The sequence below is a fragment of the Sebastes fasciatus genome, chromosome 9, assembly GCF_043250625.1.
Source record: "Sebastes fasciatus isolate fSebFas1 chromosome 9, fSebFas1.pri, whole genome shotgun sequence".
Classification (NCBI taxonomy): domain Eukaryota; kingdom Metazoa; phylum Chordata; class Actinopteri; order Perciformes; family Sebastidae; genus Sebastes; species Sebastes fasciatus.
Window position 1 is genome coordinate 29,611,346 of NC_133803.1, and position 18,561 is coordinate 29,629,906.

The following is an 18,561-nucleotide window of genomic DNA, read 5'->3' on the forward strand; positions in this document are numbered from 1 at the left end:
AGATGATGTGAAACGCAAACAGGACCGGAGACTCTGAGACTCGAAGCAAGTGATTTGAAAATAAAACGTGAATAAATAAAAGATTCTGCATCACAGATTTGTGTCTTTAATCAAAACGTGTATCTCAGAATCATTTTTTGCTTTATCGCTACCTAGACACACACACACACACACAAAGGGGAGGCCCGGGGGTTCCTGTGTGACCAGCAGACGAGGGAGTTGAACTTGTGACCCCTCCCTGGGGCGTGAGGCCCCGGGGGTTGCAGTATCACAGAGCTGATCCACTCCAGCCTGCCTGCCTGGCTTGGCTCGAGCTCCGCCTGCCCACCCACTCCCACAGCTGGCACGTAACACACAGCACTCAGTGTACAGCCCAGCGCCGTACGGCAGAGCTCATGCTATGATGCAGCGTTAAAACACCGCTGAGCAAATTTCACTCTGAGGATTTGATATATGATCCTGGAAAATACATGAAAGATTGAAAATGTGTGAAAAAAAATGTGGATCTTAAAAGAAAAAAAACGTACCGAACACAAAGCATACTGTAATAAAAACGCGTTTTAGTTTGTTCCCGCTTTCTTTTTTACACTAAAATGCATCTGTACACAACAAGTTCATAATCATGACGACAATTATTGCAAAGAATGAAACATCTCATCTCACAGTGCATTAACTGTAAGCAGCAGTAAGGGTACAGATAACACTTCTTCATTGTGTTCACCTGTTGCTGATTTGCAATTAGTGCATTAAGATTATTTTTTTTGTCTTCAGCTCTCACAGCAGAAGCTAACGTGCGTCAAAAGGCCTCACCGATACATTATCACCAGAATACAGCTGAAAGTGCGACTGAGGAAATTTCACTCATCACTATAAAAGCAGGTCATCTGTCACCTCTTTAAATTAGCCTAAATGAACTCAGATGTGTCCAATAATACATCGCTGAATACAAACAGAGAAGAGTTCTGATCGACATGAGTTAAAGGAAATATAAGACGATCGTTCATTCATGCTCATGTGGAAGGTCGGTCCTTTAACATGCTGAAATGCCTTCTCGGGCTATACACCGAACGCTTTACTATTAATTGATTAATATACTTATTTATTTTCACTATATTATTATTATTATTATTATCATCATTATTATTATGTAGCTATTGAATTTACTCATCGTTATTATAATTACTATTTCTTTACGCATTAATTTATTTATTATTTATGTCTCTCCTTCTCTTTCTCCTCAGACATAGCTGCACATTCCTCTGGTCACAGTTATTCACATATGGATATATGACACACTTACACACTTGCATACATGCACACAAACACGTACAATACTCCCTCTAACAAAAACAACAACAAATCTGTACCATATTCAAATCATAAAGGCTGTTTCATGTCTCATGTAAATGTCTGTATTTTGTGTGTTACACCTTTGTCTGTATACATTGTCACCTGTTTGTACTATGTCACACTGACAAAATAAAATAAAGGATGAAAGCGTATTGATATTAATATGTAATGGCATATGTATAGAGGTGTACAAGAATTATTAGTGTAAATAATATAACATGCATCTATCACAAAAACCTGTCAACAATGAAATACTCACTTATATCACAAATATCCACTTATATATAACGTATAAAGTTCAGATTTACTACAGAAAGACGAGGACGATTCATACTTTTAAACCAAAGATTAAATAAACTAAATGTTTGTGAGAAATTTTCTTTTATGAATTATAGTGAAGAACTGAATTAAAGGATTTGATACTTAATAATTTAGTTGTACGGTCATTTTTTTATTTTGTCTGTAATAATTAAATGAAAACAAACAAACATATATGTCCATAATTATGTTTGCTGGTAGCTCTTAACATTACAGCTCGGTAATAACATGGTAATAGTTTGATAATAAAGAGGTAATAACTAGGTAATACTTTGTGTTAACCAAAGTAATAACCAGGTAATAGTTTGGCATTAACAATAGCTGAGTAATATTACACGGAAATGTATGTAACAGGGTAATAAGAGGCTTAAAACACATTTAAAGATCACAACGAGGCAAACTATTAAGTAATATAATAGCAATATTTTGGTAACGATATGATAACCTGCTAAAAATAAAATGGTTACATCAGAGAAAAATTTGGATTAAAAAATGGTAATATGGCGACATTAATGGGGTAATATAAACCTGATAATAATGAGGTAATAATATAGGTTGATGTTTATATTGCATATAAAAATCACATGAAAATTTGTGGCAGTCAAAATTGGTAATTACCATATTATATTATAATGCTGAAATTCATCCTCCCTTTTGTTCCAAACATTTTTGTTTCAACGTAATACTGCAGAAATGATAAGTTTAATGCATTACATTTCAAAGTCCTTTAAGAAATTATTGTAATTTTAATTTTGTGGAACATATTTTATTTAATTATTTTAATTTATTTTATGATTTTTGTGTTTGTTTGTATCCAAATCATCCATTCATGTTATGTAAAGTAACAATGGTGAATGCATGTTCATAACAGGCATTCCTAATGTAAAGTGCTGCCCACATATTAGTCATAGATTTCTATAGTCCTGATATACTACAACGGTTTCAATAATCAGCTCCATGAATCTTTAGTTATATCTTATTAAATCTCATGAAGACTCCCTGGTTGAAATAATTCAGACCGCAGACATGTTTTAATATCTGAAGCCTCAACTGTATAATAATTATAATGTTAATTAGGAAATTATTGATGGAGCAGCAATACTGTTTTAATAATTAGGGCATTTCAGATGAATAATTATTATTTCATAATTAATGAAATGTTTCACTAGTGGATATGTGACTTGATATTTCAACCTATTACCACATGCAGTATGTACAATACAGGAGACATCCCTCTTCTACCTTTTATACCGTATTATAGTCTCGGATAGTGTGAGACATGACATTTAACAAATTATACAGATGAACATGAACTCACATCTTTTCTTCCACATTTAAAAGAAGAAATCACAACTTAATGAAATGAGGAATTGCACTATCTGACGCTCTACTTTCTAATTTATTCCAATTTGATTTAGTATATGTGGAAAATAATTTATTATAAGTTAAAGTGTAAAAGAAAAAAAAAATCCTGAAGGGCAGTTTTGCACCATTTAGCAATCTGCTCTGTGTCAATACTAAACACTCTGTTACACCCTGACTGTCCAACAAGCGAGAATATCCACAGATTCCCAGAGCCAGAAGAGAAGCTGTGGACCACGAGCCACATTCAGAGAGGAGGAGGAGGAGGAGAAAGAGGAGGAGGAGGAGGAGGAGGGGAGTTAGCACATGGTTATCAGGGTGTCAGCACCCCCTGCTGGCTTTGGCTGCATGACTGGGACATCTGCCCTCCTGTCGACCCCCCAACCCATCCACCAACCTCTCTCCTGCTCTCCTAATATCTCTGTTGTCCAGTTGGATTATTTCCCTGTTACACTGCAGGATGAGAACATACCACCACACTTATGCTCGTGTAACTTCCTCAAAACCTGATCTCAAAAAAGCAAAAAGAAAATGCATGAATATACAAGGTTTCCACTTTTTTCAGCGATGATTCACCGTCATCATCAATCCAAAATAATACACTTGGACCCACTTGTGAAAGGCATTGAGTCACTTTAGGGAAATGATTTCATAAACAAACTGCTCAATAACATTTTTCTGACGCACACATGCATGAATTATGAGCTGACACGATAGGAAACAAGTGGTTTCTCTTCACCGAACGGCACATTAATTCAGATTGTGCGTCCCCTGTTTGGTGACCAGATGCTGACTGTTGTTGATAATTAATGAAAGCACATGTGTTTCTGTATCTGTGTGCAGTTCAATAACACAACTGTAATATAATTCCTATGTTAATGTCAGAGAGATTGCAGTGGAAAATGACATGTTTGCTCCCATTTCTCAACAAAGGACGAGTAGCCTGGATACCGGTTCACGCCTTGGTTAAGGTCACGTTCAAGATAAGTTGTTTATTAATGCAGCTTTAGATTAACAGAATGTAGTGAACACAACCCAGATGATAAAAACCAACAGAATATGAGATACTGGGTTTATGTACATCAATATCCCACTAAAATTGTCATATTCTAGCTTTCATTTTACGGTTTCTCATAATTGGGATATGAGTTTAGCAAGACAGTCGTAAACAACAGCCATATAATGTCTGCATTTATCTACTGTCAGAGAGAAACCCTGAGTATCATGAGTAGAACTATAAACTAAACAATTGTATCATTGTATTATTATTATTACAGGATGAGTTTGTGCCAATCAGTCAGGTTTCCCCCAGGCTGCTTGTAAAGAAATGTGTCGGGACTGGCTCTGAGAGATAAGCCAGTCTTTGTTTCGCTCTTAGACAGATGAGATGTGTTTTAGACACTTACACAAAAACAAGGAGAGCTAAAAAGTTAAGCACCCTCATCCGAGGTGAACTGTCGACTTCAATTAAAGTGTTTCCATTGTGAAAATAAATGACACCTGCTGACAACTGACAAAAAAAAAAAAAAGGAAAACATTTGTGGTCTGCTAGCAAGGCTGTGGACGGAGCAATGAGAGGGCACACGGTTATTTAGAGACAGCAGTAACCACTTAGAAAAGTGTGGGATGGATGTGAAGCTTTAACTGATAAAAAAGAAACATCCCACTAAATTAGTTAGACTGCTTAAATCATCCACATGGCACTGCAGCTTTGTTTCTGTTCTTTAAAAGATCTTCGGCAGTCTGAATTTGCCCAGAATACATATCAAGTTGATCCTGTTTAACCTAGTCAAGAGTAGACAACCAATCAACATATTCTCATAAAACAGTCCGATGATATCTTACGAAAAGTTATTCCTCATTTTTTGTGCGTTCTCCTACAAAATGTCCAGCAACACGTGTCCAAACGTTGCATATAGTCTTTTCAAAATAAACTTCCGTCTTCACAGGAAACTACTTGATTAGGTTTAGGCAGCAAAACTACATAGTTAGGTTTAGGAAAAGATCATGGTTTGGGTTAAAATAACTCTAAGTGGAGTTACTTAAGTACAGAAGTTACGTGACGAATAAATCGACGTTGACTTCTGGTTTCACACAGGACACGAACGATACGCAGCGTTTGTTGCTTTTTATACTTCCTGGTTCACGATAACATGGATTATATACAAATTGATTATGAGAGACATATACGAATTATAGTGCATTGCTTTTTGTAGCTACAAACAGCCTGAACCAATGAACGGAAATCAAATATCTTTGGGAAACTAGAGCCTTGGAAGTGTTGAAATCTTAAAACGTAAACTTAAAACGTACCTATTCATCCAGGCCTTTGATTAAGAATGGATTATAGACATATTTTACATTATTTTATTCACTTATTTTATTGTATTTAAGTTGTACAATTTTATTTTATTTTATTGTTATTGTACTAATCTATTTTTTATTTCACACTGTTTTATGACTATTACTGTTATTATAGCTTCTAATTATATTTTATTACATTTGTATGATTGTATTGTCTCGTGTGCGTTGGTCTCACATTATAAAACTGCTGAATTGTTTTTGTCTTTTCTGTTTTATTCACGGCCCACTCTTGTTCAGTATTGTTTTTTGTCTCGTCAGTCATCTGTGAATCGCTAACCGTTATGAAAGGTGCTATATAAATAAAGTTTGATTGATTGATTGATTGTACAGTCAGAGCAGCGCCGCCATGGAGCTACAGAATGAAAAACCGCTTCCACCAGACTTTAAATAGAGACGATCTGTCACAATGAGTGGGAGTCATTAAAAGCTCTGTACACAAACACAGGTGGTTTTAGTTACACTAGCTGATTAAACCTATGCTCTGAATATACTGCACAGACTGTGCTTGACATCTGCCTGACTCTCCTGTGTTATTTGTGTTCACATGTCACGTCGTTGGGATCCTTTTAAGTACATAGTGTTTGATTTGAAGCTAGCTCGGCCAAAAGTTAACGCAAGAAAGGGCGTACTTGTTTTGACTTTTTAGGTGTAAGTTTCAGTTTTCGGCCTTTCTTAAGTTACTTTGCAGTTGAGTGGTTTCATATCTAGACTGAGAAAATTAAATGAGCTCAGAATGACACCTGTGTTCTCCTTTAATTTGCATACAAACACTCACTTCCTAACTGTCCACTGACTCATCTTCCTCAATGGGAAGATTTACCAACCGCAGGAATATCAAGGTCTCAAATCAAAAGCCAGGAATGTGAAAACGGAGACGGCAGCAGCACATTACCGTGACACCGCCACCTCCCATGTGGACGTACGGGAGAAGGGTGACACCACGGGGGGCTCTGGGTCTTGTCGTTAGCCAGGAACGAGCCAGCTCTCTCTGGGTTATCAGCCTTCTCCCGTGACCCCCCGGTGGAGCAGCGGGGCTGTTCTGTTGTTTCATTATCACAGAGGTTCACGTAGCATGGAGAGGCGCCATCATTATCCATCAGGCTTAATGAGACTATCTCGCTGCCGTAAAAGGTCAGGCAATTACTGCTGGTGCAGTTTTCAGCCTGGAGATGCGGAGAGGTTGGAGAGGGATGGAGATAGCACCCACACACAAACAAACACACACACACACACATGTTTGGTATTCACATATCATCACTATTTTATGAAAATCTTACATCTCCAAAATGTCAAATTCGAAAATCTATTTTAAGGGGAGACGATAAAATTTAACTGATATATATATTACCATGAAACTTTGCCAGTTGATTATTTATATTAAGACAATTATTTTTTGTATTACAAGTTTTCTGAAAATGTATATTTGAATTTGCAAATGAGGCATTATCTTCTTAAATATGTGCTAATTTGCATGCATTTTGATGTTCAAAATTCTTGGTTCATTTGGTTGACATATTAGAGTCTAAAGGTTTTTCTATATAAATCAGAAAATCCTGTCAACAGCCATAAAAAATACATTTTTGTGAGGATTTTTTGGGAATAAAATGTTCTATATATTTTGAGAAAACAACCGTTAAAGACATGGATTGTAACATTTCATACATTTTGACACCCCGGGTAAATAGGGTAAAAAAAATAACTAAAAGATATTACAATGAAACTTCCCCAGTTCACATTTAGACAATTATTTGTAAGTTTTCTGACATTGTATGTTTAAATATGCAAATAATATGCAAATGAGGCATTATCTAATGGTAACTTTTGGTGAATTTAGGAGAAATCTACAGACACAAATAGACAAAGTAGTAAAATAAACACCTAAATGTGTAGTTTGAATGTTTTCTTTCCACTAGTCTGAAAGAAGACATGTTATGGAAGCAAAAAATCCCAAAATCTCAAAACTGACCAGTGCATTAAATATATGTTTTTGCCTGTAGTGTCTCCCCTTAAAAAAACAGCATTAGATTTCCATGTATATATATAGTTCATCAAACTTGTTTTATGTATATGCCATCAATAACTTTGTTTGGTGAGTTATTTATTTTTAGCTATATCTATTTGATTTGCTTCAGCTGCTGTTGCTTGCACTGATTTGTGGATGAGCCTCAGAGGACGAGCAACTCTGACTCTCCAGTCATCTGGATCATGTGCTGTATATGACAAGCCTGTAATTGGATCAGGCATTGGACCTTTGACCTGTGGCATATGACATCACCTATAGAGGCTGTGCATGTGTGTCTCTCACGGTTCTTCTAACCATAAGCAGCCACGGCTTCAAACAACAAGGTCTCAACACATACGGGACGATACCAATCATCCATTTACAACTAGTATAGTTAAATGGAAAACGGATTGCACAGCGGAGGCATTCACAGGGTTTGAAATTTCAAATTAAAAGACCACCGTTTCTAATCATACCACTTTCAAAAGAGGTTTTCATTTGTGTTCATTTCTATCAGATTATTGCATCTCATCAGCAGATGGGAGTTTGCTCAGTTGGCATTCAATTGTCAACTTTGGTCACGTAGTAACAGGTGTTCGTCGAGGGAGATCCTAACCTCCGTCTCTGTTCAAGGATAGTCTTTGGCGTCTGATGTGAACGACCTCTGGATGTGGTTGAAAGTCTGGAACAAGATAGTATGTGGACCCCGAGTTAAACTGTTCCCAATGTCGAGAATGAAATTCAAATGTTTTTGATTCGTTAACATTTTTGCTGTTGGATTTATCTACACTGATGGAGTTGCAGTGCGGTCTTATTTCACAGTGAGACCCAGTTCACTGTGTAGTGACATATTTTGTGAAAAAAAAACAGCCTGCTCTATATTATCCCTCGCTCAGTATGAAATGTCAACCCAACCTGTTAAATACCAATGCTTGGTCAGTGCCCCTTGGCGTCTAATACCAACACACAGAGGCATCCAATCTAGACACATCCGTGTCGTTATTAGATGGTCAGAGCAACTGACATTGTTTAAATAGCAAGAAAGTCCGTATAGGATGTGTGAGAGGGGAGGATTTCACCCAGTAGACGTAACTTCCATACATTACTGACAGCAGCTGCGTAACAACCGTAGTTATTTAACGTAACAAACGCACTTAATTTAACCCAAACCACGATCTTTTCCTAAACCTAACCAAGTAGTCTTGATGCTTGAAACTTGACACGTCGTCCCTGACACGTCCAAAACTGGGGTACTTAAAGGGTCATAGTTTGAAGCGTAGGGCCACTGACCGAGCGTCAGTATCTGATGAGTTGGGAGTGAGAAAGTGTTGGAAATGTGCATGCATAACGTTCACGCCATCCTCACAGATACGCCCTCACAGCAATGTCTCCTAAAAATATGTTCCCATACAACTAAACTACATTCTTAAATACATTTGGAAGGAAACGTATTTTGTTGCGGATTACGTTTGTCTTTGACGTATCACAAATACCCTTGTAAGTCTGCGAACGGCCGCAGCGAGTGACGTAGCACAACGAGCGACTTTCCCCCAGGAGACAGCTGATGTTTTTTTACTAAACCTTGCCCAGTATTTTTTGTTGCCTAAACCTAACAAAGTAGTTTTGCTGCATTTTGTTTTTGTTTTGTTTCGATTAACAATATTAATAATATATTTAAAACTGTTTAAAACTGCGACCGTAATCCAGGAGAAAATGTTTCCCTCCAAATGTATTTTGCATGAGAACGCAATTTTGTGGGAGGCAGAGTTGGCCCTCAAGTCTTCATTAGCAATGAGGAATGATGATAACTTCTGCAGTGCCATGACAACAGTAGAAATGTCGACATTATCCTTTTCTATATTGCCTCTATTTCAATGCATAATCATTTAAACTCCAATGGAAGTCTCAGCAATGACAAGATACCTGCAGAAAAATAGCACGGCTCCTTCCTCTTATCATAGCGCTATCCTGCCTCCAGAGCCACGGGCGATCCTGGGACAGCTTTATGCTCCTCTCGCTGAGAGTTTGAGCCACTGGTTACAGTGTTTTAACGGCGGGATTAATGGGGTGGCAAGAGGGGCCATAAATTGATAATATAACCGCTGAACATACTTGCCAGGACAATTAAGATAATACAACTGGAAATGGCGGCCCCATGAATCGCCATGGTAAAGACCAATGGCTGCCTTACGATGATGCGCGCCCTTGAGGCTGGAAATTGACGTTTGTGTTCTTCGAGATACGAGCTGCGATAAACTCCTCACGATCACACCTGACTGCTGGAAAGAATAAATCTAGAAAATATGGATGATTTTTTTAAGCAATTTGTTGCGCATGCAGAGCTTACAGGTGAGTATTTAGGACAGCGTTTTTAACGTGAAATTACGGATAATGCCATCACAGGTATTACGGGACGTCATGCTTACACGTCAAAACAATCAAAAAGCTTCAAAGAAAATGTCTCTTTTACATTCCCTGGAGTAATCTGTCCTGTCAAAACACCATCTACAGGCATATACATAGTTTATTACATGAGGGGCTTGACATTTCAAATACTATTACAGTGAGTAAAGCGTCCAAAGGTCAATGGTCTTGTCTGTCATTAACTGTGTGGCTGCATCGTTGAGACGGAGAGCTCATGTGCTGAATGATCTCAACACAATTTGCTTAATACCCCTCTCACTTCTATTGGAGTTTTTTGTTTTAGCCTGGAAATACACGATAGGTTTAGTCAATGCATGTGAAGCAGAGTAAAGAGCGGAGTGCTGCTCTCCCTGAATTAAAAAAATAGTTTCAATGGCGTCATTATCAATATTTATTCACATTAAACTTGGAAACAGTCGTGAAGATTAGCGGGCCGAATCGAGAGCGTCCTTCCTGGATCGTTACTCAACATCTGTAAAAGAAGGACCGTGTTTTTTCTCCCTGCCCCTGTCGTCGCCGTCGACCGCCATCCGGCTGCATAACGAGCACGCGGTGACAAGACGGGTAACAAAAACAAAGGCGTAATAAGAGAGTGAAAAATGATGCGGAGTGGTTGTAATGAAGATGAAAAGACTTGCTCCGATGCCTAATGAAGATGCATGCCCGTATTTCTCTGACACAGTACTAATTACAAGCTGGGTTTCCATTAATAGCTCATGAAATATTAAGTTCCATTAGCTAATAAAAGCAGACTGCAAAAATGAGCGCAGGCTCGCTGGAGCATTGTGAGGCAGGTAAAGAGATAGGAGGTCTTGGTTTTATTGCTGAGAGCAGAAATGATGAAATGTGCCTCCTCATTATTACAACGTAACACGTATCAAGGCTGAAGCACGACTGGGCTTTTCCCCGGTTATTACAAAAACATAAATTTGAGATATTTTACATTTATCCTAGTTTACTCCATCCTTGTGCTGCTCACTGGCAGTTCACTTACAATGAGAAATTGAAGGCAGCCTACAAAATAAACAATGAAAATATTGAAGTGCACCCCTTTTGCACAATGTGTCTCAATTATTTCACAGCTTGAAGCTGCAGTGGGTAGAAATAGAGCAAATATGATTAAAAAAAGTTATTTTTATAAAACGGTCACTATATCCTGACAGTAGTGCATGAGACACTGAAAAAAAATAATGTGTCCTCCAGTGCTCCTAACGGCATCTGCAAGATTTCACAGACTGGAGGAAAACAACCAATCAGAGCCGATCTGGAGTCTGCCGTCCAGCTGTCGTCGGCAGCTGTCAATCACTCGCAAACTCTGACAAAACAGTGAAACTAGGCAGCGCTGATCAAATATGAATCAATATTCTGTTGCTGTAATGTCTATTTCTCTCCTCAGATGTTTTCAGAATCATCTTGTAGTGCACTGTTTAGCTGTAAAATGAGAAAGTTTGTGACCCGGCAGCCGTGTTGAGATCAGTTGAGGAAATACCAAGCACCGCCCACCAGCCGGAGCACAGCCAATAGAAACGCTCTCTCTCTGAAATGACCTGTGATTGTCCAAAGTCTCCCATCACGGGCTAGATTTTTAAAGCCTGAAAACAGAGCCATGAGGAGGTGCAGAAGTCTAGTTTTCTCTCAGATGACTTGAATTATGCTGAAAGGATATTATGGAATTTTTGCCCAATGATGCCAAAAATATACTGCCACTTTAAAATTCCTTCTCTAGCCTCATCCTTTCCTATTAAACTGGATTTAATAGGTGAAATCAATTATAAACCATTTAGCTATTAGCTTAGCCACACTGAAAGAGCATGGCAACGCTTCTCATTCTCTGCTCAAACAATATCTTTATTATGTCAGCTCACTTAACCAAAGATAACACTGATACATCCTCCTCTCCTGCTCCTCTGGACCTGAATCCGAGACGAAATTCAGGGAGAATTACCGAGAATTAATCATTAACGGTTGGCCGGTAATGATCCTGGGACATGGCGTTATTGGTAAATTACAATAAATGATCATAAAGCCTGGCCCCCTTCTCGGGCCCCATTCAGCTCCAAGGCCCCTACAAATGAGAACTGAAAAGAGCCGTATAGTCGGTGAGTACGGGCAGCCCTGCCAAGCGCCCGATTGATTTTCTTATTTTCGTGCCGGCAGCCCGGCTCTGAGGAATGAGTTTTAATTCTGGCAGTGCATGATTAAGTCTGCTTGTGCTTAACGCCGGCCTGCTCAACTGGAAAAGTGGATGCGGTAGGAAAAGGAGGAAAGAGAGTGAGAGTGGAGATAGTGAGGAATGCGTGTAGGTTTGCTTTAGTGAGGCTTTATGTTCCTGTCTTGTGTGTGTGTGTGTGTGTGTGTGTGTGTGTGTGTGTGTGTGTGTGGGTGGTGGGAGCTGCGGTTGTTCAGAGGGCCCTGAATGGCACCTGTCAGGCTCTTGATTAACGAGGCCCTCTGCCCTTCAATTCCCCAGCCTGTCACTCAGAGAGGATGCATTAATCTTCATCGCCCGCTTGTCAGGTCAGGGCCGGTCCAAGACACCCACCAGTGTGTGTCCGTATGTTTGTGCGTTCGTAATGCGTGTCTATGCGTGTTCGGACGAGGGGTTGCATGTGTTTCAGTGCATGTACGTGTCCTTGCTCGTGTGTGAGATTAAACGCGTGTGTGTGTGTGTGTGTGTGTGAGATTGGTTGGGTGAAGGAGGTGAAACAGGGGAGAGTGGGGGGAAGTGTTTGGAGTCAAGCAACATCAGGCTGGACGGAAGTAATGACCACAAGGGCGAAGTGACAGCGATCGGAGAGAAAACACTAAAATACCCCAAAAATGTTTCTAATTAATATCTGGCCCTTCAACAGTCGTCATTTGCATAATTTATTAAGATTCACAAGAGCATGTGCACTCTAACACCCACATCATTCCCCTGTGAGAGAGGTGTGAAGAAAGGCTGGGGTGATGGGGGGGTAGGTTGCTCATCACTAGTAACAGTGTGTGTGCGTGTGTGTGTGTGTGTGTGTGTGTGAGGAGACAGATGGAGAGTAGGGCTGCCACTCCCGCCAGCCGCCACTCGCACTCATCCAACCAGCACCCCACCCCTGAACCCTCGACACAAGCCGTCCAACCAATCAGACGAGCCCAGCAGCATAAGCGTCGGCCAATCGCAGAGCCCGCAGTTCAATTAGAGCATAATAAAGGGCCATTCATCATTCAATTAGGCATCTGTCACCGAGCCACAGAAGGAGGGGTGGGGGGAACTTGGAGATGAGAGAGAAAGAAAGGGTGAAGCAGAAGAGAAGACAGAGAACTGGAGAGGGGGAGAAAAAAGTGAGAAAGGAGAACAGGAGATGCAGGCCATAAATAAACAGACCTCCAGAGGAAGGGATGGATGGATGGATAGAGAGATGAAACAGAGACGCTGGCTGAGAAGAAGGTGTGGAGATGGAGATAAAAAGAGAGAGTGAAAAATGCAAAGGGTGTCGAGAAAGAAAACAAGGCAGGGACGCAAAATATTCATCATGTTAATTACAGTGCCATCGCAGTGACATTGTTATGACTAACAGCCAGCTCTGGTGTAATGAGGAGCAGAAGAAAAAAAACATGTCAGGACATCAGAGACGTATCGGGGAGATTATCTGCCGGCGTGAGTGTTATCATGAAAACTTTAGACATCAACAATTTCTGAAAAGTTCTTCAGTAATCAGCCTCCGAAGATGAGTCCCATTCTCATCATGTTCAATGTGGAAAATACAGAAATACACGCTGCGTACAACATAGATCCTGTAGTATAGTTTCTTATCGCAACTTAAAGCTATTACATAGAGCAACTTTAAAAACATAGACAGGTATGAACATATAAAACAAACAGAAGACAACTGGATGTCTCTAGACCACACCAGGGTTTATTGTTTATGTCTTTCAAAATGAAGACCATTTCCCACTTGAAAGGAGGATGTCTCCACTTGTGGGAGTTGCGGTTGCATTTGTTTGTTTTACTTTAATCATACAGAATACTTTGAAAGAGACTCTAAACCCCTGACAGTACAGTACATAGCTTTGTTTACGCTGGGAGCGCTCTACCTGATTCTGTTGGAAAGTAACCCAGATCAAACCCAGTTTAACATCGACTGCAGCGTAAAGGGCAGTTAGGCTGCCAGTCTTTCAGTCCTGGCTGTTTCTGGTAATTACACTGATGTCAAAATAAATGTGGTAATAAATTATTGATATTAAAATATTAAACATGTTTCATATTGCTGGCATGACATTGTCTAATTATGTCTGTGGAAAGCTACACAGGACAGAGCACCTTAAAAGAATACTTCATCCGAAAAATTATAATTTTTATATCTATTACTCATCCCGTGTTACCTTGAATTTCAGCCCAGTCGCCAGGAAAAAATGTTGGCCTTGGACGTTTCTGTAAACCAGGGATACATCGAATGTCAACATTTTCGCATTCAGTCTGAGCAAGTGACGTAGTTTAAAGAGCGAAAAGAGGCACACCATGCGGGCGGGTGGGAGGTGGATGCGTCCAACAAACACAAGGCTTTCATCCAAGAGACCGCTGTTTGCGTCCCATGTCACGTTACAATCAACTGTTCGTTCGTGTCCCGTGTTCACATCGTTCTATGTCATTTTCACTGTACAAACGTAGCAGTTTTAAACCCAACCATGTTGTTCTTTCCTAAACCTAACTATTTTCTGTTGCATTGTTACGGTTGTAACGTTACGTTGTTATATTATTATCTGAACACAAACCATGATCTTTTTTCTAACTTAACCAAGTAGCTTTGTTGTCTAACCAGTCGTTTCACAACGTTGGCCATGTGGCATTGCGTTTCTGCAAGCGTGATACGAGGCTGATATGAAACGTATTTATGACAAGACCGGAAGTGCTGTAACTTAAGTACGGAAGCTATGTGACAAAAGCTACTTAGATAGGTTTAGGAAAAGATCGTGGTTTGGGTCAAAATAACTCCAGAAGTGCCGTAACTTAAGTACGGAAGTTACGTGACGAATAAATGTGTCTTTGACTTGTTCCTGGTGAGTTCGGGTTTCCCTGGATGGAGCGCTCACTTACTGATGTTTAGGAGGCACATTTGTGTTTTGATCTTGTTTTTTCTTACCAGTAATCAAGAAATTAATTTTCACAACTGGCCTCAATAAGGAGCGCGGGGCTCTCTCTTCTGCTGTAGTTACACTTTATATATTTTTATACAAAATCACACCTGGTGCAGCCTTAAATAAATACGTGTCCTAAAAACCCTCCTCATTTCAAAGGAGCTCATCACATTGTCTCTTTCTTGACTTCCATGTCTCCTTCTCTCTCTCTGCCTCTCTGGTGCCAGCTGTCTCCAAACCCCTGTGGTCCTCCCTCCCTCACACCTCCTCCCCTCCGTCTCTCTCACCCCGGTCCCCAACCAAGCAGGAAAATGATCCCTAGTAAATAATATATCAAGATAAATGATAATTGCTCCGATTTTTTTGTGTGTTCCGCGTCACTTAATGAGCATCATAAATTAGCAATGAATACGGCTGACAGCGTTTGTCAGAACACGGTCGATGCGAAAGCGCCTTGGCATCCCGACGGTTAAAAAACTTCTTCTTCGTGTTTCTTCCAACATTGAGACGCATCCTTTAATTCAAATTGTAAAATAGACCAAAGTGCATGTAAGAGTTTGTTACAGAGTTCACTTACTTCTTGTGTTTTGCAGGAGAAATTAATCCGCTGCTTTGATTGGATCCTCTGAGGATGCAGGCGAGGAAGAGCTGTGAGACGACAAGGAAAAGCAGTTTCATTAAAAAAGGTCAAAATGAGAAATGTACTTGTTTTCTATGATTTGAAAGAGAATACGAGCCTCAAATTTGGCCTGAAAGTCATATTTCTTCACTTAGTAGTTGACATTTTTGAGGAAAGAATCATCTATCGTTTGTTTCATGATACATTTCAGGAAATAAAGTTTTTTGTAAAATGTTACAGCTTATTATTCATCATTACTTTCATATAGAACTGAGAATATCATATTATGTCATTGTCACTAAACAACAGCAGTAAAAGCACTCATACACACACACACACAGACACAGATCCTGTACAGTAATTGCAGATTGGCTGTGGGCGAAGACCCGCACTTTAAAGCCCTGTCCCTCCGTCCCTGTCAGACATCAAACGGGGGGCCTTGGCCACAGATTGCACACGCGGGCGTCCCCAGAGACCGCCTGATTGAAACCTGGCAACAGGACCAAACAGCTGCTTCAAACAAAAGACATCTGCATATTTCAGATTTGTTTTTCATAAATTAACACCGCAACCTGCCAAAAAAGCCGGGCGAGGGAGTCTATCGACTTGTGTATAATTAGATAAAGTTTACAAGCTTTGAAAGTTGGAAATTAGCATGAGGTAAAGGGGTGCTCACCGGGGAGAGTATAGGGGGGGGGGACCCGGCTTACAGGCATGTTCCTGCCTTCTAACATCTCCTCTGGTGTCTGTCGGATCCACAACAGTAGCTCGGTTTTGTTGTTCTCTTCGGAGAGGTTCAGGGTGTCAGCAGCGCGCTGGCTGCAGCCAATTAAAAACTGTCTGGCTTTTTTAGACTCTGCCTTTGACCCGATGACACCTACTGCGCATCTGCGTGCACGTGCATGTGTGTATCTCTGTTAAGCTCTGATAGGGCCTTCTGTGTTGCCTTTATGGGGTCAGAGAGCGAGCTGTTTCACTTGTAAAAACCCCTTCAATTATTCAGTGAAGTCAAGTCTCCCCTTTATCTCCTGGTGTGTTTGGGGACAGCAGGCAGAACGAGGGCGAAACAGAGGGATGGAGAGAAGAAGGGAGGGAGGGAGGGATGGATGGATGGATGGATGGGTGGATGGGAAGGAGCGGATGTCTCCTCAAAAGCATTGCTGCCTAATTACTAGCTCGTTTAGATCAGCAACCACAGTTATAAATAACCCAACAGCTGGCGCGATGGAACCAGACAACACCAAACACGGAAACGCAGCACAATATCACAGTCAGCTGAAATAAGCGCTGGAATGATAATGGTGTCTGTGGTGCACGGAGAGAGACTGATGTGTCTCAACATGGTGGTGCTGTTTACAATCTAAAAAGCCTCAAATGGGCCCGGGGTAAGGGAGAGGTTACGCTATAAGAATAGATGTTACAAGAGTTTCATTCCAAAACTCTGCGCTCGGTATGGAAAATACTGGTTGCATGAACATCATATCTCAAATGTGAATATATTAAAGTCTTACCATGATGTAAAAAATACTAAAACAACCAAATAGATTCTGTTTTAGTCTGTAATATTCTGCATATGTTGAACTTTGCACATCTACATTTGCACATTTACTACCTCAATTATTTTTTTATTAACTTTTAACTTTATTAACTTGCACACTTTATGGGTTATTCTATGTTTATAATTTAGATGTGTTATGCTAGTTGTAGTAGTCGGGTATATTTATAGTGTATTCCAATATTCTTCTTTATATTTTGTATTCTATGGATGTATTTATTTAGTGTTGACATCCTGTTCCTGTGCATTGCTTGGATAACCTGCTGCTGTAGCACAATCATTTCCCAATTTTGGAACAATAAAGTACATCTATCTATCTATCTATCTATCTATCTATCTATCTATCTATCTATCTATCCATCCATCTATCCATCTTAAAGCATGAAACAATAAAAGTAAATATATATTGGATGACTTGGGCACCATCATTTCTTTTGTTTCTTATGTTTGTGTGTTTGGTCATGAGCTGGAAATTAAAGTTCCACTTTTCCCACAACAGGAAAGTCATAAATTGAAACTGGATTTGAAGGTAAACATCCTCACGTCTCCTCCAAACAACTCTTTTGTTGTGGTCAAGTGTATTTCTCTCATACTTAGTTTACGTCTTAAACTTCCTCAGACCAGGATCCGTGTAATAATGCCCAGTCAACATGCTCACATATTGAATATAAAATATTGTCATCTGTGTATCCCCCCCCCGGGCTAAAGGAACCATTTTAAACATTTCTCGGTTTGTGTCAAAAGCTCCCGCGAATGCAGGGCTGCTTCTTCTGTTAAGTGATTATACAGACAACTTGGGAGTGATATAATTACCTCAAACATGGCAACCCTAGTGGTGGAGCTTGTGGAGGTGATAATATATGGTAATTACCAGTTTCTAGGGCTGAACAATCTGGAAAGAATGTATTTAAGATAAAAGCATGAAAACAACCCCGGCAGCGCTTTTACGTGTATACGGCGTGGTGTTTGCACTGCAAAGGAAGACAATGGCTGTAAACATTTAAGAAAATGGTAATGAGATAAATGCTGTATCCCTTCCGGAGTACACATGTATTTTTGTTCATAGACATAGAGAGTAACGGCCCTCACACAGAAAGGATTCAACAATGGAAAGATTAAAATCTTCATCCCAAGAAACCGAGTAAATAAAACGACTGTCTAGACAGTTCTAATTAGGTTTCGATTGTAATTAAAAGTTTATTGTTTATTTCAGCCCAAAAATACTATTAAGTGTCTACAGCATTTATAAGTCTTACCAAGAGAGAGAAATATGAAACAATTATTTTTTTTAACTTATTTCAGTATCTCTAAATGAATATGACTTTTCCCTGATATTAATTAAAGGTTTGTCTCCCAATTAAAGGAACAGTGTAGGATTTAGCAACATCTAGTGGTGAGGTTGCAGATTGAAACCTCTCCAGTGTGCTAGGCGTGTAGGAGAACTACGGTGGCTGA

At 39.7% G+C, this 18,561-nt stretch overlaps 1 long non-coding RNA gene across 1 annotated transcript in view; it reads right to left on the minus strand.

Moving 5' to 3' along the window:
• The window catches only part of LOC141773527 (uncharacterized), a 30,899-nt gene that overhangs the window by 8,580 nt on the left and 3,758 nt on the right, over positions 1–18,561 (minus strand). Inside the window, exon 2 of the long non-coding RNA XR_012595150.1 lies at positions 15,510–15,580. This is a non-coding gene — a long non-coding RNA (uncharacterized LOC141773527). The remainder of the gene's footprint in view (positions 1–15,509; positions 15,581–18,561) is intronic.